The sequence below is a fragment of the Orcinus orca genome, chromosome 11 (assembly GCF_937001465.1).
Source record: "Orcinus orca chromosome 11, mOrcOrc1.1, whole genome shotgun sequence".
NCBI classification, from domain to species: Eukaryota; Metazoa; Chordata; class Mammalia; order Artiodactyla; family Delphinidae; genus Orcinus; species Orcinus orca.
The window spans coordinates 20,986,935-21,013,961 of NC_064569.1; the positions used below are offsets into that span (position 1 = coordinate 20,986,935).

The window sequence follows — 27,027 nt, forward strand, 5'->3', positions numbered from 1 at the left end:
TTTCCCACTAAGCCAGGACGCCCAAGAGGGTCCTTTGGAGGACACAGCAATTGTTCTCAAATATTAGCATGCATGAAAGTTATCTGACATGTTTATTAAAAGTGTATACCACAGAGTGCATCCCCCAAATTCCAGACTCCATCGTCCAGATTCTGATTCGGTGGGTGGACCCAGGCTCTGCCTTTCGACAAGCTCCCTGGGAGACTCTGATGCAGGCCATCTGCACAGCACACGCAGCTCAGGAGAGATGCAGCCTGGCTCTGCATTCCCAACTACGCACCAGCTCCAAGCCAGGCACCGCATTTCCTGCTTTTCTTCCCCTTAACAGCTATAAGTTAAGTGCTGAGATTCACATTTATAACAAAACTTAAGCTGTGTGGGGTTTTCCAGAATTCGGGTTTAATTGGGTGGCAGAATTCTAGGCTGGGGATCAATAGGACTGTTTCCTCTGTCTCTTCCCTTTACTGACTTCTCATACGTCATTTGATCAAATAACTTAAACCTCATTGTGTCTCATTCTTCTCCTCTGTAAACGGAATGTGAAAATTGATGTCCACTACACATCGTAGAAGACCTCAAAACTGTGACCACGGGAGAAGCGTGAAAAGCTCCAGGCAAAGAATGTGTGAGGCCTCAAGATGAATTACCCTCTTACAAGAGGGGCATGTTGATTTTTATCATGGTTACCATTTACTTTACAAAACAACCATTTGGCATTTGTGAGAGTGGAGGGCAGTAGCTTGCAATGCACAGGTTTTGTGTTCTTGGAAAAGTGGTTTTAAGTCTATGCACCTCATTTTCTTCATGTGTGAAATGGGAGTAAAAGTATTATCAGTCTCGTGGAGTGTTAAGCTACTTCATGCTTCACATAAATAAGCTTTGACAAACTGCTCAGCCCAGATATTTTTATTCTCAAGTGCTTGGCTTCAAACTATTGATAATATCAGCATATTCATTCTCAAGTCCCTGCTATATGCTGTGAGATACTGGGTCCCACAGAAAACAAATATGATACTGTCCCTGCTCTTAGGAAAGTTACTCTCAAGCAGATGAGACACTCTTACATTATACCTAATGCAACTGACTTGGCGGGACTTTCACAATCTATTATTAAGGGGGAAAAGCCCCTTAATACAAAAAGTGTCTATAGTATGACCCTAGTTTTTAAAAATAATTTTAAAACAATGACTGATTCCTCCATATTTTCATATCACACATTATAAACACACATATAAACATATATATATTTACAAAATACATACTTTACTAATTATATATATATAATTAAGTTGTTTTGGAGAGAGAATAAAGAAATGAAAAAGAGAAGAAGGAACACACAGAAAAACCATAATAACAAGATAACTTTTAAAAAATATAGAGATGTCCATGATAAAAGAGTATATGTGATATGACCCCATTTAAATAAATTTGCATCTACATGTGTGTATATGTGTGTATAAGTGTGTGTATATGAAATGCATGAAAACAGTCAAAATACTAGCAGTGGCTACTCAAGGTATTGAAATTTAAGTGATCTTAATTAGGTGATTTTCTTCTGTACTGCTAGGCTGTTTCTTACAATGGCAAAAGTTATTTTTAATAACTGAAAACCTGGGACTGTGTCAAGATATTTATTATTGCACATGATGACCTGCTTTATTTTGCTTTTCTCAAATTGTCCCTAAAACGTATGAATTACTTTGAAATGATAAAAATTATATTCTTTAAAGTGGTATTCTTAGTAATGATAAAGCGCAGTGAAACAAAGATATTCTCGATAGAAGGCTAAAGCTGCTTCATTACCCATATAAAGCTGACTACACAATGAACTTGTTTTGCCAGAAGAAACTCAGTTACTGAACTCTCCTTTCTCTTTTTTCTTTTCCTTCTGTTTTCAATTACGTAAATCTTGGATTTGTCGAAAGAATCTAGCTTTTTAAAAACTTTGCTGTATGGTTTCACTTATATTTTCCCAACTTATTATAATTTTCTACAGCTTATCATGTCCAAAACTAAACTCATTATCTTCCTTCTGCCTCAACTGACTTCTCTTCTTATCTCTTTTTTCAGTAAGAATGTCACCCCTAACCTCGAGTCACCCAAACTGGATATCTGGGGAAACCCTGCATCCTACTTTTAGTTCATTGTCACTTCTGTAGACACTACATCTTAATATCAGACCACTCTTATCACATCTCTTCCCCACAGCTACTGGCCTCATTGGTTCTGCCTAAACTGCAGCTGTCATCTTTAAATCAGTCCCCCGTCTCCACTTTGAAACTGTGATGAAGCAGGAGAACGTCTAAACTTCTTTACATGCTACACGAATTGTTCGCCTATCTTCACTTCCTTGAGGAAACGATCTTCCCCAAACATGCTGCCTTGGGGACTTTTGGTCATAGCGCTCTCACTCCCCGTGATGCTACAACCAGGCAGTGAGAACTCCATCCCCCTAGACTCCATGCCTGGTTCAGAGAGAGGCATATGATAAGAGTAGGGTCAGGCATTCTGTCCCAGGACTTCTCTGCTAGAGTAAGAAGAAAAACTCTCTCTTGCTTTTAGTGGGTCACAGATTAATTTAGCGAATTCCTCTGGAAGACTTATTTTCTTGAAACTTTCTTGGAGGCCATATTCAAATAGTGTAGACACAAAAGAGCAAGTCATTTCTTTTGGTTGTCCTATAAATAGGCATATATTTTCTCTTTTTTTAACTATTTTTTAAATTTATTTTTGGCTGTGTTGGGTCTTTGTTGCTGCGCGCGGACTTTCTCTAGTTTTGGCAAGCGGGGGTTACTCTTCGCTGGGGTGCCGTGCACCGGCTTCTCATTGCAGTGGTTTCTCTTGCTGTGGAGCATGGGCTCTAGGCGCATGGGCTTCAGTAGTTGTGGTACGTGGGCTCAGTAGCTGTGGCTCACAGGATCTAGAGCGCAGGCTCAGTAGTCATGGTGCATGGGCTTAGTTGCTCCACGGCATGTGGGATATTCCCGGACCAGGGCTCGAACCCGTGTCCCCTGCATTGGCAGACGGATTCTTTTTTTTTACAATGTGAAAATGTCATTTCTTTTTTTTTAACATCTTTATTGGAGTATAACCGTTTTACAATGATGTGTTCATTTCTGCTTTATAACAAAGTGAATCAGCTATACATATACATATATCTCCATATCTCCTCTCTCTTGCGTCTCCCTCCCACCTTCCCTATCCCACCCCTCTAGGTGGTCAAAGATCACCGAGCTGATCTCCCTGTGCTATGCGGCTGCTTCCCACTAGCTATCTATTTTACATTTGGTAGTATTTGTAAGTCCATACCACTCTCTCACTTTGTCCCAGCTTACCCTTCCCCCTCCCTGTGTCCTCAAGTCCAGTCTCTTAAGTCTGCATCTTTATTCCTGTCCTGCCCCTAGGTTCTTCAGAACTTTTTTTTTTTTAGATTCAATATATATGTGTTAGCATAAGGTATTTGTTTTTCTCTTTCTGACTTACTTCACTCTGTATGACAGACTGTAGGCCGTCCACCTCACTACAAATAACTCAATTTCGTTTCTTTTTATGGCTGAGTAATATTCTATTATATATATGTGCCACATCTTCTTTATCCATTCATCTGTCGATGGACACTTAGGTTGCTTCCATGTCCTGGCTATTGTAAATAGACCTGCAGTGAACATTGTGGTACATGACTCCTTTTGAATTACGGTTTCCTCAGGGTATATGCCCAGTAGTGGGATTGCTGGGTCATATGGTAGTTCTATTTTTAGTTTTTTAAGGAACCTCCATACTGTTCTCCATAGTGGCTGTATCAATTTACATTCCCACCAACAGTGTAAGTCCAGCATTTATTGTTTGTAGATTTTTTTGATGATGGGCAGGCGGATTCTTAACCACTGCGCCACCAGGGAAGCCCTAAATAGGCATATATTTTCATCCAGTTTGGGAACCAACTCCAATTTTCGAAAGGTAACCAGGTTAGTGGTGATTTATGATGATTTCTACTTTATTATCAGTGTGGTGTTTCCAAAAAAAGGGAAGCTATTAATTCTAATTTCAACTAGGCTATAAATGTCTTCATTTTTTCATACTCCACATTATAGGATTATCATAGAAATTATTTATTTTTTGTTCTACCTTTTTATTGATAGATAACATGCATTAAAAGTATACAAAGTGCATAGCTCAATAAATTTTCAAAACTGAAAACAACTATTTTACTGTATATTTTTATGCACAAAAATAAAATTTAATGTGTCTAAGGTCAGGACCATGTTTTCATTTTTCTCAACCCCTAGCTTAATCCCACACCCAACAGTAATGCCCAATGTTGATGTCACTGTCCTTTACCTACCAGACAAAGACATTTTATACCCAAAAGTCATCAGGTAGAGGGGTTACTCCAGCATATTAATTTAACAATAATTATTAACGTAGAACAATTATCAAGCGCTTATATGTACTATTATTATCTCAGTTTTATAGATCAGGAAACTGGTGGACAGAGATTTAGAAAGTGACTGAGATCAAATAGCCAGTAAATGGAAGAGAGCAAGACTGCAAAGATAAAACTCAATTTCCCAAAAATAATTTATACCACCTAATTCCTCCACTAGGAAAACTACCATTTTCACTGAGACTGAGAAAAAACTCAATTTTTCTTAAGACCAAGAGATGGAATCCACTTTCCTTTAGTAAACATTAGCAGTGATTCAGCCTTGGATGAGGAGAGCAGTTGAGTGAACTCTAATAGTGTCTAAAATTCTCCAAAGAAGACAAGGAAGAGCACATGTTAGAGATTACAGACTTACTTTTTATTTGTGGGCATCTTCCTGCATTTCTTACTGCATGCAGATCACCTCTGCAGCGCCACCTTCTTTTCTATGTAGCTCCTTGTATGGAATCTTTGGGATCCTTAATTTGGGAGCTCTTCCTGAAGGGTGAGATGGTACTTCTGAGTGGGCAGCCTGCCTCTCATCTCTCTAAATGCCTGTCATTTAATTACAGAAGGATGGATGAGAAAGTCAGACCTTCCTTGAGGCTATTGAGAAAATCCCAAACAAAAACCCTACAAAATCCCATTTACTCAAATTGCTTAAGGTGAAGAAATTCTTCAGATTCCTTAAGATATGTTAAAAAATAATCCAAGACTAAATTTTAATGTGTAGTTTGAAAAGCTAACAATACTGCTAAGAGATTTCTGGGTGACACATTTATATTCTGATTCTGATTTTATTGTAAGAAGTTCTCTTAAAAATAAGAAGCAAACAGTAGGCATTAGGGATTTGGTACCTGCCTTTTTTTTGTTATGTTTTTTATTTAATATAGCTAAGATGAAGAAAAAAAAATTGGTGAGACTTTAAATATAGTTGAAGTGAAGAAAAAATATATACACTAATTTGATGTCTCTGCCATGGAATGTTCTAAAGAATACAGTGGAAGCAATATATCTTGAGTCTGAACTAGCAGAAACTACACATGAAGACTGAGTACATTATAGATCTGTAGACAAGGGAGATAAGATAGAATAAAAGAATGATTTTGAAGTTCCCTTCTAACTAAAGTTAATGCATCACTGGAACTTTAAAAGCAAAAATAAATCTCAGTAATTTATTGTCTTTTTAAAGTAAGATTTTCAGGGACTTCCCTCGTGGTCCAGTGGTTAAGAATCTGCCTTCCAATGCAGGGGATGCAGGTTCCATCCCTGGTTGGAGAACTAAGATCCCACACGCCACGGGGCAACTAAACCCGCACGCTGCAACTACTGAGCCCCTGCGCTCTGGAGCCTGTGCGCCACAACGAAGAGCCCGCGTGCCACAACGAAGAGCCCGCGTGCTACAACTGAGACCCAACATGGAGAAATAAATTTTAAAAATAAAGTAAGATTTTCATTCTTTCACGAGTAAAAAAAATTGCAGCTGTAAAAGACTATGATGTACAATTTATATTGAGGATAAAGAACCATGGTCCTAAACGTTAAGAAATTATCTCTTGCTCTTTCTTTGCCAAAGCAACTCTCTCAATAAATGTCTTTCCAATCGTAGCAACCACAGAAGCTATGCCCATCTGCATTTGCTTTGTGAACTTGATGATCTGAAGAACGATGAAAGTATGATAACTCCATTAAGCTATCAGCCCAAACTGCTTTGCATGCAGCCCTGTGAATTATCCATTTCTTCACTGATCTCCTCTCATTTTCAAATATTGGTGGGATCTGCTTAGGTGAGACGGGTCCCAGAGGCATCACCTCTGCCCCTGCCTGCCCTGCCTCTCTTCATCCTATAGTCTCATGACTACATGACACTCCAAACCTCATCTTGCTGGAGTCACAAGGTCATACTGACTGGCTTCTATGCAGTTCCAAACAATAGGTGTCTTTTAAAATACACTTTTTTCCTGATTTATAGTAATTTTAATATTATCACCAATATGCACTAACATTATTTATCTTTCTAAACTAAACTAGCATACCAGGTAAATGCCCCATCATGCCCGGAATTAACTTAACATTTGATTAGGGAGAACGAGCTTTCCCATCAGTACAATACTCAGCCATTAAGCAAAGCAACTGGTAGATAAAGACTGAGTTGATGGCTATATGATGGCTCATATTAAAGAATCAATATCAGCTACTGAACATTCACTATGTTCCATTCACTATGCTTATTTCACATCTCACAACCTCTGAGTTAGGTGCAATTGTTTTCCAAATTTTACATATAAGGAAACAGAAGCTTACAGAACCAAAAATGTACACTGCTAGAATCTGGATTTGAAGTCATGCCCTCTCGTACTCAGAGTTAATTTTAGATTTCCTCACACAGGAAGCTGTGCATGACAATGGTCCAAACACACCAAGAAGCCCAAGCTTGGCCCACCATGAAGCGATGACATAAAGAGGAAAGTATTGTTTTTTCCCAAAACTTCATGTGTCTAGGAGGGTACTACACAGGCAATTTTACCCAAATGCCATTATGAAACAAAAGAAAAACTAAAGAACATGGAAAGCTGGTACTCTTCAGGAATAATAATAACGAGGTAACACCCTTAAAGCCCCCAACTAAAGACCTTGCCTTTTTTTTCTTGTTAGGTTCCCATCTGTGTTCCTGCAGGCATGAAACTGGAAGAAGAGATATGCATTTGCAAATACCCTCACACCCAACAAACTCAATTTCCTTACCTGAATTCCCTACAATGTCTCCTTTCTCAACCAACTTATTTTTATTTTGTTCTTTACTTGGTTCCATTGTATTCTGTACCAAAGCAATGTTTCCCAGCCTCCCTTTCAAGTCTCTAAATCTTGTTGCCTTTATTCAGTTTCTCTCACTGTATTGTACTGTTTTCATTGTTGTGTTCCATCTTACTCTTTCTAATTTCTTCTGTGGCTGTGAACATTATTAACATCCCTGCCCCGGCCCTGTGAATGTTATAAATCCTTCTGCCTACAGCATTTTTATTTTTCTGACTTTGTCTGGCACAGCTAAGGTAAATCCTATATTTACATAATAGATAACAGGTATATAAACTCTTGTGTGTATATTTGCCAAAGACATACAAAGACATATGATAATTCATGGATTTATTTCAGATTGAGATTGTAGTGTTTATTCAGAATGTGGATTAATTGTATAGATTTACAGACATTTTTTTTTCCATTTTTGTTGAGATGCAATTGACATACAGCACTGTATAAGTTTAAGGTGTAGAGCATAATGATTTGAATTACGTGGATCATGAAATTATTACCACAATACGTTTAATGAACATCCATTATCTTATGTAGATAAAAAATTAAAGAAATAGGAAAAAAATTTTTCCTTGCATTGAGAACACTTGGGATTTACTCTCTTAACAACTTTCATATATTAACACACAGAAGTGTTAATTATGTTTATCATGTTGTACATTACATCCCTAGTGCTTACTTATCTTAACGGGAAGTTTGTGCATTTTGACTGCCTTCATCCAAATCCACCCCCCAACCAACCCCCGCCTCTGGTAACCACAAATCTGATCTCTTTTTCTATGAGCTTGTTTACTTGTTTTTGAAGTATATTTGTTTTTGAAGTATAACAATACTATGTTCCTGGTACACAAAGCAGTGATTCAATATTTCTATACATCTCAAAATTATCATCACAATTAAGTCTAGTTACCTACCATTTGTCAACTTACCAAGATATTACATAATTATTGATATATTCCCTATACTATACATTTCATACCTGTGACTCATTTATTTTGTAACTGGAAGTTTGTACCTCTTAATTTCCCTCACCTATTTCTCTTCTATCTCACCTCTGGCAACCATCAGTTTGTTCTCTGTATATATGAATCTTTCTGTTTTGTTACATTTCTTCATTTGTTTTGTTTTTTTAGATTCCACGCGTAAGTGAAATTACACCATATTTGTCTTTCTCTGACTTATTTCACTTAGCATAATATCCTCTAGGGTCCATCCATGTTGTTGCAAATGGCAATATTTCATTCTATTTCATGGCTGAGTAATATTCCATTTTATATAGACAACTTATTCTTTATCCATTCATCTACTACTGGAGCTTAGGGTGCTTCCATATCTTGACTATTATGAACATAGCGGAGCATATATCTTTACAAATTAATGTTTTCCTTTTCTTTGGATAAGTACCTAGGAGTGGAATTGTTGGGTCATAAGATAATTCTATTTTTAATTTTTTGAGGAACCGCACATTGTTTTCCATAGTGGCTGCACCAATTTACATTCCCACCAATAGTATTGGGTTGTCCAAAAAGTTAGTTTGGTTAGTGAATACGTTGTTCAATAAAGTTCTTCGTGAAAATGAAAAATGTGTCTTTTTGTTTTACTTAGAACCAAATGAACTTTTTGGCCAACCCAATACATAAGGGTTCCTTTTTCTCCATATCCTCATCGACACTTGTTATTTGTTGTCTTTTTGATAATATCTATTCTGATAGGTGTGAGGTGATATCTCATTGTGGTTTAGATTTGCATTTCCTTGATGATTAGTAATGTTGAGCATTTTTTTTTCATGTGCCTGTTGGCCACCTGTATGTCTTCTTTTGAAAATGTTCATATACTCTGCCAATTTTTTAATTAGGTTCTTTGGGTTTTTTTGATGTCAACTTGTATGAGTTCTCTGTATAATTGGGATATTAACCCCATGTCAGATATATCATTTACAAATATCTTTGACCATTCAGTAGGTGGCCTTTTTGTTTTCTTGATAGTTTCCTTCACTGTGCAAAAGTTTTTTAGTTTGATGTAGTCTCATTTCCATTTGTTTGATTTTGCTTTTGTTTCTTGCCTGAAGAGACATATCCAGAAAAATATTGCTAACTCCAGTATCAAAGAGATTACTGTCTATTTTTCTTCTAGAAGTTTTGTGGTTTCAGGTCTTATATTTAAGTCTTTCATCCATTTTGAATTTATTTTTATACGTAGTATAAGAAAGTAGTCCAGTTTGATTCTTTTCATGTAGTTGTCAAGTTTTCCCAGCACCATTTATTGAAGAGGCTGTCTTTCCCCACTGTATATTCTTGTCTCTTTTGTCATAGATTAATTAACCATATAAGTGTGGGTTCATTTATGGGCTCTCTATTTTGTTCCACTGATCTATGTGTCTGTTTTTGTGCCAGTACCATACTGTTTTGATGACTGTACCTCATTTGTATAGTTTGAAATCAGGGAGTGTGATATCTCCAGTTATGCTCTTTCTCAAGATTGAGAAAATTACGGCTAATTGGGGTCTTTTGTGTTTCCATACAAATTTTAGAATTATTTGTTCTAGTTCTGTGAAAAATGCCATTGGTATTTTGATAGGAATTGCACCGAATCTGTAAATTACCTTGGGTAGTATGGTCATTTTAACAATATTAATTCTTCCAATCCATGAACATGGTATATCTTTCCATCTGGTTGTGTTGTCTTTAATTTCTTTCATCAGTGCCTTATAGTTTTCTGAGTACAGGTCTTTTACCTCCTTAGTTAGATTTATTCCTAGGTACTGTATTCTTTTTGATGCATTTACAAATGGGATTATTTCTTTAATTTCTCTTTCTGATAGTTCATTGTTAATGTATAGAAATGCAACAGATTTCTGTACATTAATTTTGTATCCTGCGAATTGACCAAATTCACTGATGAGTTCTAGTAGATTTTTGGTGGTGTATTAAGAATTTTTAATGTATATTATCACGTCATCTTCAAACAATAACAGTTTTACTTCTTTCTTTCCAATTTGGATGCCTTTTGTTTCTTTTTCTTGTCTGATTGGTGTGGCTAGGGCTTCCTATACTATGTTGAATAAAAATGGTGAGAATGGGCATCCTTGTCTTGTTCCTGATCTCAGAGGAAATGCTTTCAGCTTTTCACCATTGAGTATGATGTTAGCTGTAGGCTTCTCGTATATGGCTTTTATTATGTTGAGGTGTGGTCCTTCTATACTCACTTCCTTGAGAGTTTTTATCATAAACAGATGTTGAAGTTTTTGAAAAGCTTTTTCTGCATCTATTGAGATGATCATATAATTTTTTATTCTTCAATTTGTTAGTGTGGTGTGCCACACTGATTGATTTATGGATATTGTACATCCTTACATCTGTAGGATAAATCCCACTTGATTATTCTGTATGATCCTTGTAATGTGCTGTTGAATTCACTTTGCTAGTATTTTGTTGAGGATTTTTGCATCTATATTCATCAGTGATATTGGCCTGGAATTTTCTTTTTTGTGTGTGATACCTTTGTCTGGTTTTGGTATCTGGGTGATGTTGGCCTTGAAGAATGAGTACGGAAGCATTCTTTCCCTTGCAATGTTTTAGAATAGTTTGAGAAGGATAGGTGCTAACTCTTCTTTATGTGTTTAGTAGAATTCACCTGTGATGTTGTCTGAGCCTGGACTTTGTTGGGAGTTTTTAATTACCAATTCAATTTCTTTAATGGTAATTGGTCAGTTCATATTTTTTATTTCTTCCTGATTCAGTCTTGGGAGATTGTACATTTCTAGGAATGTGTCCATTTCTTCTAGATTGTCCATTTTATTGTGTATAATTATTCATAGTAATCTCTTATTATCCTTTGTATTTCTGTGGTGTTGATTGTAACTTCTCCTTTTTCATTTCTGATTTTATTGATTTGGGCCCTCTCTATTTTTTTCTTGATGAGTCTGGCTAAAGGTTTGCCCATTTTTAAATTTTTTCAAAGAACCAGCTCTTAGTTTCATTGATCTTTTCTTTTAAGTCACTCTTTCATTTTTATTTCTGCTCTGATCTTTATGATTTCTTTCCTTATACTAACTTTGAGTTCTGTTTCTTCTTCTTTTTTTTTTTTTAGAAATTTAGTTGTAAGGTTAGGTTGTTTATTTGAGATTTTTCTTGTTTCCTGACATAGGCGTATATTGCTATATACATACCTCTTAGAGTCGCTTTTGCTGCATCCTACAGATTTTGAATCACTGTGTTTTTGTTTTCATTTGTCTTCAGGTGTTTCTCTTTTTTTAAATTTCTTCTTTGATTTCTTCAGCAACCCATTAGTTCTTTAGTAGCATATTATTTAGCCTCCATATGTTTGTGTTTTTTGAAGTTTTCTTCCTTGTAGTTGATTTCTATCCTCATAGTTCTGTGATTGGAAAAGATGTTAGATATGATTGCAATCTTCTTAAATTTACTGAGACTTGTTTTCTGGCCTAGGATGTGATTTATCCTGGAGAATGCTCCATGTATTGTACACTTGAAAAGAATGTGCATTCTGCTGCTTTTGGATGTAATGTTCTATATACATCTATTAAGTCCAGGTGGTTTAATGTGTCACTTAAGACCAATGTTTCCCTACTGATTTTCTGTCTGGATGATCTGTCCATTGATATAAGTGTGGTGTTAAAGTCCCCTACTATTATTGTGTTACTGTCAATTTCTCCCTTTTTGTCTATTAATATTTGCTTTATGTGTATAGGTGCTCCTACATGGGGTGCACATATATTTACAATTGTTATATCTTCTTCTTGGATTGATCCCTTGATCGTTATGTAATGTCCTTATCTCTTGTTACAGTCTGTTTCAAAATCTATTTTGGCTGATATAAGTATTACTGCCTCGGCTTTCTTCTCATTTTCATTTGCATGGAATAACTTTTACATCCTCTCACTTTCAGTCTGTGCAAGTCTTTAGATCTGAAGTGAATTTCTGTAGGCATCATATATACGGGTCTTGTTTTTGGATCTATTCAGCCACTCCATATCTTTTGATTGGAGCATTTAGTCCATTTACATTTAAAGTACTTATTGATAGGTATGCATGTATTGCCATTTTGTTAACTGTTTTCTGGTTGTTTTTATAGTTCGTTTTTGTTCTTTCCTTCTTCTTTTACTCTTCTTCCTTGTGATTTGATGACTAGTGTTATTTTTGGATTCCTTTTTCTTTGATGTGTATGTTTCTATTTTTGATTCTGGTTTGTGGTTACCATGAAGTTTATATATATATCATGAAGTTTATATATATATATATATATATATATATATATATAGTTTATATGTGTTTATATATTTCAAGTTCCTGATCTCTTAAGTTTGAACGCATTTTACCAATCCTGCATTTGTATTCCCCCACCACCATGTTTACTGTTTTTGATGTCAAATTTTACTTCTTTTTGTTTTGTGTATCCCTTAGCTAGTTATTGTGGATATAGATGATTTTATTACCTTTGTCTTTTAACATTCCCACTCACTTTATATGTGGTTGATCTACTACATTTACTGAATATTTGCCTTTACCAAAGAGATTTTTCCTTATGTAATTTTCATATTTCTATTTATAGTTTTTTCCACTTAGAGAAGTCCCTTTAACATTTCTTGTGAAGCTGGTTTCATAATGATGAACCCTTTTGGCTCTTGCATCTCTGTAACCTCTTGATCTCTCCTTCATATGTGAATGATAGCCTTGCTGGTAGAATATTCTTGTTTGTAGGTTTTTCCCTTTCAACATTTTAAATATATTGTGCCACTCCCTTCTGGCCTGCAGGGTTTCTGCTGCAAAGTCAGCTGATAGCCTTATGGGAGTCCACTGTATATAACAAGTTGCTTTTCTCTTGCTGCTTTTAATATTTTCTCTTTATCTTAAATTTTTGCCATTTTAATTACAGTGTGTCTTGGTGTCATCCTCTTTGGGTTGATCTTGTTTGGGACTCCCTGTGCTTCCTGTGCTTGGATGTCTGTTTCTTTTCCCAGGTTAAGGAAGTTTTCAGCTGTTACATCTTCAAATATGTTCTCTGCCATCTTCTCTCTTCTCTTTCTGGGACCCCTAATGTTAGTGCTAATATTAGTACACTTGATGTTGTTCCAGAGGTCTTTTAAAGTGCCCTCATTGAAAAAAATTTTTTCTTTTTTCTATTCAGCTTGGGTGATTTCCACTACTCTGCCTTCCAGCTTGCTGATCTGTTCCTCTGTATTATTAATCTACTGTTGATTACTTCTAGTATAATTTTTATTTCAGTTATTGTATTCTTCATCTCTGTTTGGTTCTTTTTCATATTTTCTAACTTGTTGTTAGAAACTTCTGACTTCTCATCTGTTCTTCTCCCAAATTCTTTGAGCATCTCTATGATCATTACCTTGAACTCTTTATCAGGCAGATTGCTTATCTCCACTTCACTTAGTTCTTCTTCCATAGCTTTATCTTGTTCCTCTATCACTTTATTTTGCTTAATTCTCCATTTTTATTTTTATGTATTTGGTAGTCTGGCTACCTGATCTTGGAGAAGTGGCCTTATGTAGGAGATGTCCTATGGCGCTTAGCAGCACTCTCCACTCTGGTCACCAGCATTATATGCTCTAGAGGCAACATCTATGTGGGCTGTGTGAGCCTTTTGTTGTGGTGGGCTGACTACTCTGGGCGTGCTGGTAGGCATGACTGACCCTCAGTCCAGTTAGTCAGCAGGCCTTGCTGAGTACAGAGGCTGCTGGTCACTGGTAAGCAGGGCCAGTTGCTGCCACAAGTGGCTGTTCATGGCCTGCAAAGTTCCAGTCCTGGTGCAGGCCCACTGGCGTGTGAGGTCAGGTCATGAGGTGGCTGGCTGCAGAGCCCTTAGGGGTGTCCCAGGGCTATTGCTGGCCCACTAGTGAGTGAAGCCAGGTCCTGGGGTGGCTGGCTGCGGCCCAGGGGTGCAAAGCTGGTGTGGGCTTGCTGGTGGGCAAGACCAGAGCCCAGGGTGTCCCAAGGCTGGTGCTCACAGGTCCTGGCTCTGGTGTTGGCCCAGTGGTGGGTAGGGCCATGTCCTGGCAACTAATTGTGGGGCCCTGGGAGTCCAGGCTAGTGACTGCCCACTGGTGGGTGGAACCAGGTCCTGGGCCCTCTGGTGGATGGATCCAGGTCCCATGGAGGCTGGGGGTTCAGGGGGTACTAAAGCAACTGCCCTGCTGGTGGCTGGGGCTGTGTCCTTGTCTGGCTAGCTCTTTGGCATGGGGTATCCCAGGACTGGTGCCAACTGGCTGGTTGGTGGAACTGGGTCCCAGCACGAATAAGATAGTGGGAGGATTCCAAAATGTCATTTGCCAGTACTAGTGTCCTTGTGGTAGAATAAACTCCCCAAAATGGCTGCTGCCAGTGTTTATGTCCCCAGGGTAAGTCCTAGTTGCCTCCTGCCTCTGCAAGAAGCTCTCCAAAATCAGCAAGTGGATTTGACCCAAGCTCTTTGCAAATGCTTGCTCCTGCCCTTGATCTCAGAGCATGTGAAAATTTGTGTGCACCATTTAAGAGTGGAGTTTCTGTTTCCTACAGTCCTTTGGCTCTCCCAAAAGTCAACCCTGCTGGTCATCAAAGCCAAACACTCTGAGGGCTCATCTTCTCAGTGCAGGACCCCTCAAGTGGGGAGCCAAGTGTGGGGCTCAGACCCCTAGCTCCTTGGGGAGAACCTCTACAATCGTAATTATCCTCCCACTTGTGGGTTGCCTACCTGGGGGTATGGGTCTGACTAATACCACATTTCTGCCCCTCCTACCCATCTCATTGTGGTTCCTTATTTATATCTATAGTTGTAGAAGATCTTTTCTAGTCTTCAGGTCCTTCTCATCAATAGTTTCTCTGTAAATAGTTGTAATTTTGGTGTGCCTGTGGGAGGAGGTGAGCTCAGGGTCTCCCTACTCCACCACCTTGGCCACTCTTGAATCACTGACATTTAATTATACATCTAGCAATAATTTTTTTTAAAGAATCACTAGAAAAAGAATTATATTAAATGATAAATATACAAAATCTCACATAATGGTGATAATTATGATTATGATAATTTATATTATCATTATCATCTTGAAATGATAATAAAGATGATGATGACAAATCTATGAACTAAATGTCATTATACTTATATACACACAAAAAAACCTTATCTTCTTTAGGTGATGGTAAAAGAATAAGCCTATGATGATGGTTAGACTGGAGTCATCTTACTAATATTATCTTTTTCACAACTCATACTTAGTTAATTTGAATTCACTATACTTCCAATGGATACATAAATAATAGGAAATAGGAAAAATACAACAAATGCCTTTAAAGATTATCAAGTATCAATATAATTCTCTATTGTCAACTTATACAAAACTGTAATTCCCATTGTGCCCTACATCATAGATAATCTTGGTTTACATTTACTTATATAACTACTGCTGTCAGGAGGCTCTGTTATTTTAATTTACGGAGTGCCAACAGGATTTTAAGATATTGTCCACATGTGTTGAGTCATGCACAGTAAAGACAGAACAAAAGAGATGAGACATAAAAACCCAGGAGTAGGTGGGAGTATTAAGTCCTTGTCCCCTTTTTTTGTTTGTTTATGCAACTTTTTCCTGGATGACAGAGGAAGAAAGCATCACTGTCCTTGATCAAAGAAGGAGGGGAGAAAAAGGAAGAAATTGTGGAGAAGGGGCCTCTGAAGCTGAAAGGCATTGCAGAGCTCGGAGTGACTAAGCGGAAGAAGAAAAAGAAGGACAAAGACTAGGTGAAACTCTTGGATGCAATGGGAACAAGCAAAAAGAACGAGGAAGAGAAGCGGTGCAGCCTGCACGAGTGGACACCGGCCCAGGCAGCCTTTGAGAAGATGCAGGAGAAGCGGCAAATGGAAGATGCAGAAGCGGCAAATCCTGGAGAAAGCATTTAATACGCACAAGCAGAGAGAAGAGGACTTCAACAGACACTTGGACACACTCACAGAGCACTATGACATTCCCAGAGTCAGCTGGACAAAGTAGCCTCCCCGCCTGGGGTATGGAGTGGCATCAAGGAGAAGCAGAAGGCAAAGTTGGGGTTATATTTGGTGCCTTTGGTATTTTCTAGAAACATTCTTTTACACACATCCTTGCATCTTCTGCTGAGACAGTGATTTTCTAAGCTGTATGTCCTCATTCTGGAACTTGATTAAAGTAAGACTGTCCTTTTACTCTATTTTGATTTCTCAGTAGCACATAGAAGAGAAACCTTTTTAGTTTGGAAAGTGTATCCAGAGATTAAGTGCCATGGAAAAGTGTTTTTACCCCCCAGTTGTATCTGACTCTTTGACAGCCAGCCAGCTGGCTTTGCCTGGATGAAACTGACACTAGAGGACAAGGAGCTAATGCCAGCGTGGCCTGCAGCATGTAGACCCCTCTAGGGCCCTGCACAGGCTGCCCTTCCCAAGCTCCCTCTAGCTTGGGGCTCATGCGCTCCGATCCAGGGCCTGGGGAAGCCACCTGCAGCTTCATGGTCTTTAGACTGCCCCCTTAGCCTCCTGGCCAGTGAGACAACACAGCCTGGGAAACACAACAACCACCTAAGGCAGGGATGGAACATACACCTTGTCCCTTTCTAAACCTGTGGCCAGCGTGTAGCCTCTTCTCCCAATATCCTCATTCCAGACATGTCTAGTTGGTGTTGCCATGGCAGACATTGTCCATTCTTTGTAATGGAACCCAGACACAGCCTGCCATCTTACCCTCAACCCTGGGCTCCAAGCAGCCCCCTGTATTTATTCAGAGTTGGCATATAATGTGTTTGGTGCTCCTGGCCTAAGGACACCTCAAAGGTGATGGGATCAAGGCAGAGCCCCAAGCACAGACATATGTGGGTGTAGTTGAAAGGAAGGACTCAGGTTCCCGTGCTGGAGAGCCAGGATCTTTGAGGGCCTATGTGTACCCACCAGATGAGGATCAGATTGCATATGCTATTGGGAAAAAGTGTGTTGACATAGATGCTGACAGAATAAGAAAGGCAGAAAACAAAACCAATTGCTGGGTTTGGGATTATCATATGAGAAATGCAGAATAAAACAAACAAAAAAAAGTTATTAAAAAAAAAAAAGAAAGAAATTCTGGCCAGAGTAAGGACATGTTAAAGAAATGGGAAAAATTGCCTTAATTTATCTATTATAACTCTAACTTTAGGAAGAATAAGAAAAGGATATTATTTTTGTGAGTCCCAGAAAAAAAAAGTCTAAGAAATGAATTTGTGAATCAAACTTCTTAAGAAAATAAATTGAGTATGAAAAACTAAGATTGGCTTTGATGCTTGATCGATTGAATTTTACTGGTGCTCTCTTTTTACAGCAAATTATGTAACTGACATTAAAATACTGAATTAATATCCACCAGGAAAAACTATTAGAACTAATAAGTGAATTCAGTAAAGCTGTAGGATACAAAAATAATATACAGAAATCTGCTGCATTTCTATATACTAATAATGAACCATCACAAAGAGAAATGAAGAAAAAAATCCCATTTACAATTGCATCCAAAAAAAAAAAATTCCTAGGAATTTAATTTAACCAAGAAGGTGAAAGACCTATACTCTGAAAACTAGGAGACTTTGAAGAAAGAAATTAAAGACAACACAAATAAAAAGAAAAAAAAAAGTGCTCATGGACTGGAAGAAACAATATCATTAAAGTGTCCATACTCCTCAATCTACAGATTCAATGCAATCCCTATCAAAATACCAATGGCATTTTCACAGAACTAAAACAAATAACCCTAAAATTTGTATGGGTCCACAAAGGACCCCAAATAGCCAAAACAATCTTAAGAAAGAAGATACCACATTCCCTGATTGTGAACTATAATACAAAGTTACAATAATCAAAACATTATGAAACTGGCACAAAAACAGACACATGGATCAATGAAACAGAATAGAGAGCTCAGAAATGAATCCACACTTATATGGTCAATTAATTTATGACAATGGAGGAAAGAATATCCAATGGGAAAAAGACAGTCTCTTCAATAAATGATGTTGGGAAAACTGGACAGCTACATTCAAAAAAATGAAACTGGACTTCTTTCTTACACCATATACAAAAAATAAACTCAAAATGGATTAAAGACTGAAATGTGAGACCTGAAACCATAAAACTTCTAGAAGAAAATATAGGCAGTAATCTCTTTGACACTGGTCTTAGCAACATATTTTTGGATATGCCTCTTCAGGCAAGGGAAACAAAAGCAAAATTAAGCACATGGGACTACACCAAACTAAAAAGCTTTCACACAGGGAAGGAAACCAGCAACCAAAATGAAAGGCAATCTACTGAACCGGAGAATACCTGCAAATGATATATCCAGTAAGGGGATGATATCCAAAATATATAAAGGATTCACACAGCTCAATATCAAAAAAACCAAACAACCTGATTTTAAAATGGGCACAGGACCTGAATAGACATTTTTCCAAGGGAAATATACGGATGGCCAACAGACACATGAAAATGTGCTCAGAGTCACTAATCATCAGGGAAATGCAAATCAAAATCACAATGAGATACCACCTCACACCTATCAGGATGTCTATTATCAAAAAGACAAGAAACAACAAGTGTTAGTGAGGATGTGGAGAAAAGGGACCTCTCACGCACTGTTTGTAGGAATGTAAATTGGTGCAGTCACTATGGAAAAGGGTATAAAGTTTCCTAAAAAAAAAATTAAAAATAGAACGACCATATGATCCAGCAATTCCACTACTGGGTTTTCATCTGAAGAAATGAAAACACAATTTGAAAAGATATAGGTACCCCTATGTTCATTGCAGAACTATTTACAATAGCCAAGATATGGAAGCAACGTAAGTGTCCATTGATAGATGAATGGATAAAAATGTGGTTATATATATACAATGGAATATTATCAGCCATTAAAATGATAAAATCTTGCCCTTTGCAGCAATATGGATGGCCCTAGAGGGTATTATGTGAAGCGAAATAAGTTAGACAGAGAAAGACAAATACTGTATAATTTCACTTATACGTGGAATCTAAAAAGCAAAACAGATGAACAATCAAAACAAAACTGAAAGAGACTCACATATATAGAGAACAAACAGGTGGTTACCAGAGGGGCAGGGGGTTGAGGGACAGATGAAATAGGTGAAGGAGATTAAGAGGTACAAACTTCCAGCTATAAAATAAATAAGTCACAGGGATGGAATGCATAGTAGAGGGAATATAGTCAATAATATTGTAACAACTTTGGTGACAGACGGGAACTAGATTTATTATTATCATTTCATAATATTTAAAAATATTGAATCACTATGTAATATACCTGAAACTAATGTAATATGTATATTAATTATAATTCAATTAAAAATATAAAATAATTCATATTCACTTGCCATTAGTTCAGTCAAATAGCTCTGTTGGTAACTCTTATGATAAAGACAACTAACAATAAAATAATGATAGAATTGAGAAATACATACTGTGGTCCATGTATCATTTTTTCAATACTATAATAAGTGCTAGAGGTAGACTAAGATCCAGGATCCTGGAGCCAAACTGTATAGGTTCAAATACTGACTCTGTCACTTACTAGCTATGTGACCTTAGGCAATTTGCCTAACCTCTCTGTTTCTCAATTTCCTCATTTTTAAATATGGATAGTAATATTATCTACCCCATAGGGTTTTTGTAAAGATTACATTAGTTAATAAATGTAAAAACTTAGAATAATGCCTTCCATATATTTGGCATTATTTAAGTATTTGCTGTTGTTCTTTGAAATTTATATTTGAAAAGATATGTGATTGATCATGACATTCGTTTCTGGTTTTAATAATACTTATAGGGACTTCCCTGGTGGTCCAGTGGTTAAGAATCCGCCTTCCAATGCAGGGGACGCAGGTTCAATCCCTGGTCGGGGAGCTAAGATCCCACATGCCACGGGGCAAGTAAGCCCATGCACCGCAACTACTGAGCCTGGTGTTCTGGAGCCCGCGCATGACAACAAAAAGATGCCGCAACCAAGACCCGATGCAACCCAATAAATAAATAAATAAAAATAAAATAAATATTAAAAAAATAATACTTATAAAACTAGGAATAGAAAAAAGTGTTCTTAACTTGAAGTACTGGTTAAGAATGCTCTGGTGGAAAGTAACAGAAAACTCTGTGAATGGTGGTTTAAGCTATAATAACATTTTTGTATTTATTTTACAAGAATTTCAGAAGCAGACAGTCTCAGAACTGGGTCAGTGAGCTAAAAATGTAACTCGGGACTCAGGCTCATTCCAGCCTTGTGTTTTGACCATGCTTAGCTGTCAGCTCTTCATTCTCATGCTGGTTGCTTATTATTAGGAGGGCTGCCACAGCTCTAGGCTTCAAGACTGAATGTAGGAAAAGGAGAACTGCCAACAAGCTCTGCACTCACACACGCACTGACACCTAACCCTTAAGAGGATTCAAATGATCTCTCTCTTAAGATGCCAGCAGACATCCCCTTAACAGAGGAAGTAAGTAACTGGCTCTCCAGCATCCATAGTTAGAGGTTACAGAATGGCTTTGAGGGTAGCCCACTAGCACCTTCTGTTACTTTGATGAAGACAACCTATCAGAAACCAACAACAAATGTCACACATAAGATGTGACTCTTGAAGAATTCTGATTAAAGCTCAGAACAAGAAAAGTCTGCTTATTCACACCTATTATTCAATGTTTGTATGGATGCCCTAGCCAGTGGTCATAAACCAAGAAAATCAAAGACAATCAATTGAAATTTTTAGATTTAAAGTGAAATAAAGGGACTTCCTTGGAAGTCCAGTGGTTAAGAATCCACCTTCCAACGCAGGGGACGCCAGTTCGCTCCCTGGTCAGGGAACTAAGATCCCACATGTCATGGGGCAACTAAGCCCACGCACCACAACTACTGAGCTGGCGTGCTCTAGAGCCCGCACGCCACAACTAGAGAGAAGCCTGCGTGCCACAATGAAGAGCCCGTGTGCTGCAACTAAGACCAGATGCAGCCAAATAAATAAATACTTTAAAAAAATGAAATAAAATTAAAATTTAGTTCCTCAGTTTCACTAACAACATTTCAAGTGACCAATGGCCTCATGTCACTAGTGGCTACCATACTGGACAACACAGAGAACATTTCCATCATCTCCGAAAGTTTGATTTGACATTGCTGCATTTTAGAGGGAAAGTCGTCAGTACCCACAAACCTTTAAAATGTGAACGTTAGTTGAATGCACAATTGCTCTACTGACAATAATTTGTCCTGCCGAAGTACACAATTGCACAAATCTGTGTGTATAAAATTGTAATATTATTAGCAGTACTCCCACACTGGAAGTGATACGTGTCCATCAGCAGAGGAGGGATTTAATAAATTATACTACATTCAGATTATAACATATTATGCAGATATTTGAAAAAAATGATACAGATCTATATATACTCACAAGGAAGGATGCTTGCCATATATTGCTGAGTGAATCAAGCACGTTACACCCATACACTATGATCCCATTTTGATTTCAAATATATTGTATGTAAATTTGTATAAAATTGTATACATATAATTGCACATGTTTCAGGACCAGGACTATGGGGAGGTGAGTGAGATGCCTAGGGCACAAAATTCTCAGTATCTCTGTGAATTTTAGACCCTAGATGCCTCACTTACCATACCCTAGTCCTGGCCCTGATATGTTTGCATGTATATAGAAAAATCTTTGAGAATAATCACACATGAATAAAGGAGTAGTTTCATTTTAACATTTTTCACTTCTATATTATTTGATTTTTTAAGGAAGGATGTGATCTGAAGCAAGTTGTTTATTAAAGCCTATACCTAAGGGAACAGTAGAGACCAAAACATCAGTGAAAGACCTGCTCTAGTCTGGGGCCTGTTACAGACTAGCAACATGTTAATATTTGAGCTGGTTTTCATGTTGAGTTCCACATAATTTCTGAAGATTTTCATTTGACCCTTTGAACAGAGGAAATACTACCAGCATTTTTATGATATAAACAATCATGTTTGCTTCTATTTATATTTTTTCACGTTATATTCTCAATGCTTATTAGTAATAGCTCTTCCATGCCACAGTTTCTGTATAATTACCATGTAATCAGCCGAGCAAAATTTTAATGACTTTTTAACAACACAGAATGTGGTCAATCATTTGCCAAATTATTACAGTAGCTCAAGTCGCTGGTCTATGTATCAATACCCAAAATGCTGCTAATCATAGAGTTTCCAACATGATTTGAGTGGCTTCAGTCTTTTTCATTCAATGTCTGTTTATATTTTCTTCTGATCAGTGTTCATGCCTTTGTTGTGTTTTTTCAATTTTTGAGCTTTCAATGATTATTTTAAATGAGACTTGATAACATTATTTTTTCAGGAGAGCATACTTGCTGTAACCTGTTACCTTTCCTGATTAAAGCTAACAATGGGCTTAGCTTTGTTTTAGTATGTATATTTTTCACAGAAGATAAAGTGTAGGAAGTGTGCCCTTTGTTTATACTGACAATGAATTGACACAATCCTCTCAATATTTATATATTATCTCCATATGGTGTGAAATATTTCCATTGTGTTTTGCTGTTTTTCAAAGATGGGATGAATAGTTCCTTTTCTGTTTTGAAACCTTTCAAATTTGCCCATAAAAAGTCCAACCCATAATTCCACAAACATTCAGATTCACAATTATAAGTTAGTAAATGACTAAAATAAATAACAAAACATATTTCCAAGTACCAATCACCTGGGTTTTATTTTTCCCAAGTGTAATTTTTAAAGACAAATGCAGTGTCCTCAAATCCTCTGCTGTGATGCCAGCATTTCACGACAGTCAGTTTATGGAAGAGTTAAAGCTATCTATGTCAGCCAGCTGTTTGGGCTCCATGATGTCCATTTTTCCTCATGACTACATCAACTTTGTAACGGGAAAATACTGATAGTTACTTAGATATTAAAGTTAATTTATGATTAACTATAATTTTAACCAAAGTTCCACTTCAACAGGGTTAGTGTTTATTATTTCTTTAAAGAGTAAACAAACTAGATTAATATCTTAATATTATATAAACAGACTCATGTATTTGGATGCATATCTGTTTGTAAATTTTAGCTACATTTCCTAGTTGAAGGAAGAGCAAAGACACTTTTAAGGAAAAAGAATTAACTGTTTTTTAAATTAGTAATCATGGGGCTTTCCTGGTGGCACGGTGGTTAAGAATCTGCCTGCCAATGCAGGGGACATGGGTTCAACCCCTGGTCCAGGAAGATCCCACATGTCACGGAGCAACTAAGCCTGTACACCACAACTACTGAGCTTGCTCTCTAGAGCCCACAAGCCACAACTACTGAGCCCACGTGCCACAACTACTGAAGCCCGAACGCCTGGAGCCTGTGCTCTGCAACAAGAGAAGCCACCACAATGAGAAGCCCGCGCACAGCAACGAAGACCCAATGCAGCCAAAAAATAAATAAATAAAAATTTTTTAAAAAAATTAGTAATCACATTCTATTTCACTCCGGACGTTCTTTTAGGCTACATTAAACTGCATGAAAAACAGTATTGATTTGGTTCCTAATATTCACAGTTGCCCTTGAGAAATTGAAATCTTTTAAGAACCTTCAGCAGTCCAATATTCACTTCCATTTTTATAATCACATGGGAGCATCTGTCAATAACCTTTACCGAACATTTTAGATGTTTCCTTCTGGACCTCAGTTTACATACTTATACATTTAAAATTAGAAAGTTGAAAGGAGTAATCTCTATAGTCCTAACATTCCATTATCCTATCTAAATTTTGAAATGGTCTAATAAAAATATTTTCTTGCTTTGTGTGCTATTTGATGTGCATACATTTTTTTCTTTTAAAATTTCTGCCTAATTATCACGTTTCTCTGACACTTCTAAAATAGCTACTTATTGCTACCACTATCTGAATTACGTGTATTAATAAGATAACCTATTTGTAAGGGACGGAACATACTATCATGTTAGCTGAAGCAGAAGCAAAAATGATGACTCACATATCTGGGAGATTCAAGGGCTTTGGGTAGAACAGAATCCAAGTGTTCAAACATCCTCAGGTATTTGCTTCTCTCCATGTCTAAGCTCTTCTTCGTTTTTGGTTTATTTCCAGGCATATATTTTATGTGTAACATTAAAAATAATTACCCTTAGCTTCATTCATCTTTACATCCCATGAATTCAGCAACCCCATTGTTGCAACAGTGCATATCTTTCCTGGCAGCTCCAGAAGCCCTGAGATGAACTCTAATTGGCCTGACTTGGGTCAGGTAGCCAAATCTGAAGCAATCCCAGTGGCCAAGAGGATTTGAATTCTCACTGGCCAGGCCTGGAACATGTACCCCACCCCTGATGTCAAGTATATAGTCACCTGATTGGAACCATGTGGACTCAGAGTGGAGGGGTGATCCCCAAAAGGACAGACGTGTTATATTTAAGAAGAAGGAACACTGAGCAAGCAAAACACCAGGTGTCCACTGTGCTAACTCCTGATAGCATTCCATCAACCTGAGTCCCTAAACAACACACTCTAGTATTCAATCTATTTGTGCAGCTGTTAAGGCAGCTGAGTCCAGAATGTTTACTTTATGGCATTGACTTGATATTTTCCATAGTATGGTACCTTACATGCAGTGATGAAACATTAAGAAAACAAGTATGGAATTTAGTATGATAACAAATAGATCAGTAAACATTATTCTCTTGTTCACTTTCCAAGTTCTAAGATTTGAGTCCCAGTAAATTTCCTACTCATTCTCAACTTGCTTTATTACTAAGCTTTTCAAAGGATAAACACTGTTTAGTATACTCGTTACCATATTCTCTTCAAGGATCTTCTTTATGGAATCTACGTATAGCATCTACCTACTTACAATAAAATCCTTATATTATTATTAACTAAAGAGGCTTGTATAAGGCCCAAGACTCGGCAGCTAGAGTCTAATGTGCTTAGCACTTCTTTAAAAATTGACTTGGAGCAACTGGACCTTCTGAGTAAGTTTCTTTTTAAAATATTTGAAATTGTCAGTAACAAAAACAAATTTAGCACCCTGATTCAAAGTCGTACTTGTACTTTCCCTAGGCATTTTAATTGTATATAATTGATCATCTTCATGATTTATCCAAAATATTTTTACTATAAGGTAATAAGTTCTTTAGAGAACTCTTCACCTAAGTGGGTCTCCTCAGACAAGATCTACTGCATTTGTGAACAGTATCATTTCAGATGCAAATGAGAATAGATTGGAGTCTAATGTGACTCACAGAGCCAGATATTCTGAGCCTCCAAATAATTTTATGTTGTTTAAGCAACACTGGATACCTTTATGCCATTAGGGGACTAATTTACCATGCTTGTCAGCATAAACAACAATTAACATTTTTTTTCCCCTCTTTCTTTCTTTTTTTAAAGAGCATGACATTTATTTCTCCTGGCAGTTAACCAGGTTCTGAGTGGGTGAATTTTTGCTTCTTAGGGTAAATTATGCAAAGGCATTCAATAAGTCAATGGTTCTAATTTGAAATATTTGTAGTGCTGGATAAAAGCCAGCCACCTCCTTTTCATGGAACTGTAATACTTTTAGGGAAGCAATGGTAACAGCCATCATTTGCTTTTAAATATATATCTTTTTAATATTTGGTTATAAAGATTGCAGGGAGACCTGATCCACTGATTATGGAGAAGGCTCTTGGGGCCTTCCAATGGGGGAAATCATAGCAGAAGTGTCTAGCTCCATTGCATGAGGGAAAATCTAATGGCAATAGCCAGAAAGCAACCATGATCCCTTCTCCGGGGGAATAAGAGGAAATTGTTGCTGAGAGAGACTAAAGTACCGATGGACTCACTCTTCAAGCAAAACTACAGGTCGTGGGCAGCGGGGCATGCTTTGATTTTCCAGCGTATCCCTAGTTTTCTCCTTCGGTGGGATCTTCTTAGATGCCACATATCCTGGGTGTGGCATCCATGGTCAGGGTGACTGATCCAGGTAGTGGGAAGTAAGAAAGGGCAGAAATGTTCCATTCTGCAGACTGGCTAGACAGGATCTGATTCCAGCGGGCAGCAGCTCAGAGTGTGACCTGGGAATCCATCCACAGTGAAAGGATGAAAGAGCAAATAGAATGCTTTTGAGATGGACTTCCGGGCCAGACGGACCTAAGCTCCAAGGTTGGCTTTACAACTCACCAACCTAGTTGAGTGACTAGGGAAGTTGTCTTGCGTTTCCACACCCCTCTTTCCTCATCTAGAAAGCGAAGATAATAATAGTATCGTCTTGTAGCAGTATTGTATGTTCCTGGCATATAATTAAGTATTCAGTCTAGAGTAGGGATAGAACAGTAGCCCAGTGGACTGACAGTGATGTTGGGGAAGCTGACTGACAGGGAAGGGGAGGAGTAGAAGAAGGAAATGGAGTGTCCCTTTATTGCAGTCAGCCACACTGTCACAGCAGTCAGGGAACGGGCATCTGTCCACACCCACACTGGGCAGCCTGTTAGCCATCTTCCTAAAAATGGAACGTGTGGTTGCAGTACCCAGAACCACACGTACCACCAAACCAACTTCAAGAGTCCTACAGCAAAGTTTAATCACGGTTAACAAATAAAATAAGTAAGCTTTCTTGTTTGAAAATAATTTCCCTAATCATCTGGTCTGTCTCCCTTTCACTAGGCAGAGTTCAATTTAAACATCCCAAAATATATAACGACTTTAATTTCAAGTATTTGTAGAGAAATAATTTTAATAAATTAAAA

At 37.5% G+C, this 27,027-nt stretch overlaps 1 protein-coding gene and 1 pseudogene across 1 annotated transcript in view; one reads left to right on the top strand and one right to left on the bottom strand.

Annotated features, from left to right (window-relative positions):
- The window catches only part of LMNTD1 (lamin tail domain containing 1), a 455,425-nt gene that overhangs the window by 348,948 nt on the left and 79,450 nt on the right, over positions 1-27,027 (bottom strand). Inside the window, exon 4 of the mRNA XM_049694225.1 lies at positions 4,800-4,978. The gene's annotated coding sequence lies outside the window, so the exon portion shown is untranslated. The remainder of the gene's footprint in view (positions 1-4,799; positions 4,979-27,027) is intronic.
- On the top strand, positions 14,574-16,483 carry LOC101275171 (protein FAM32A-like; annotated as a pseudogene).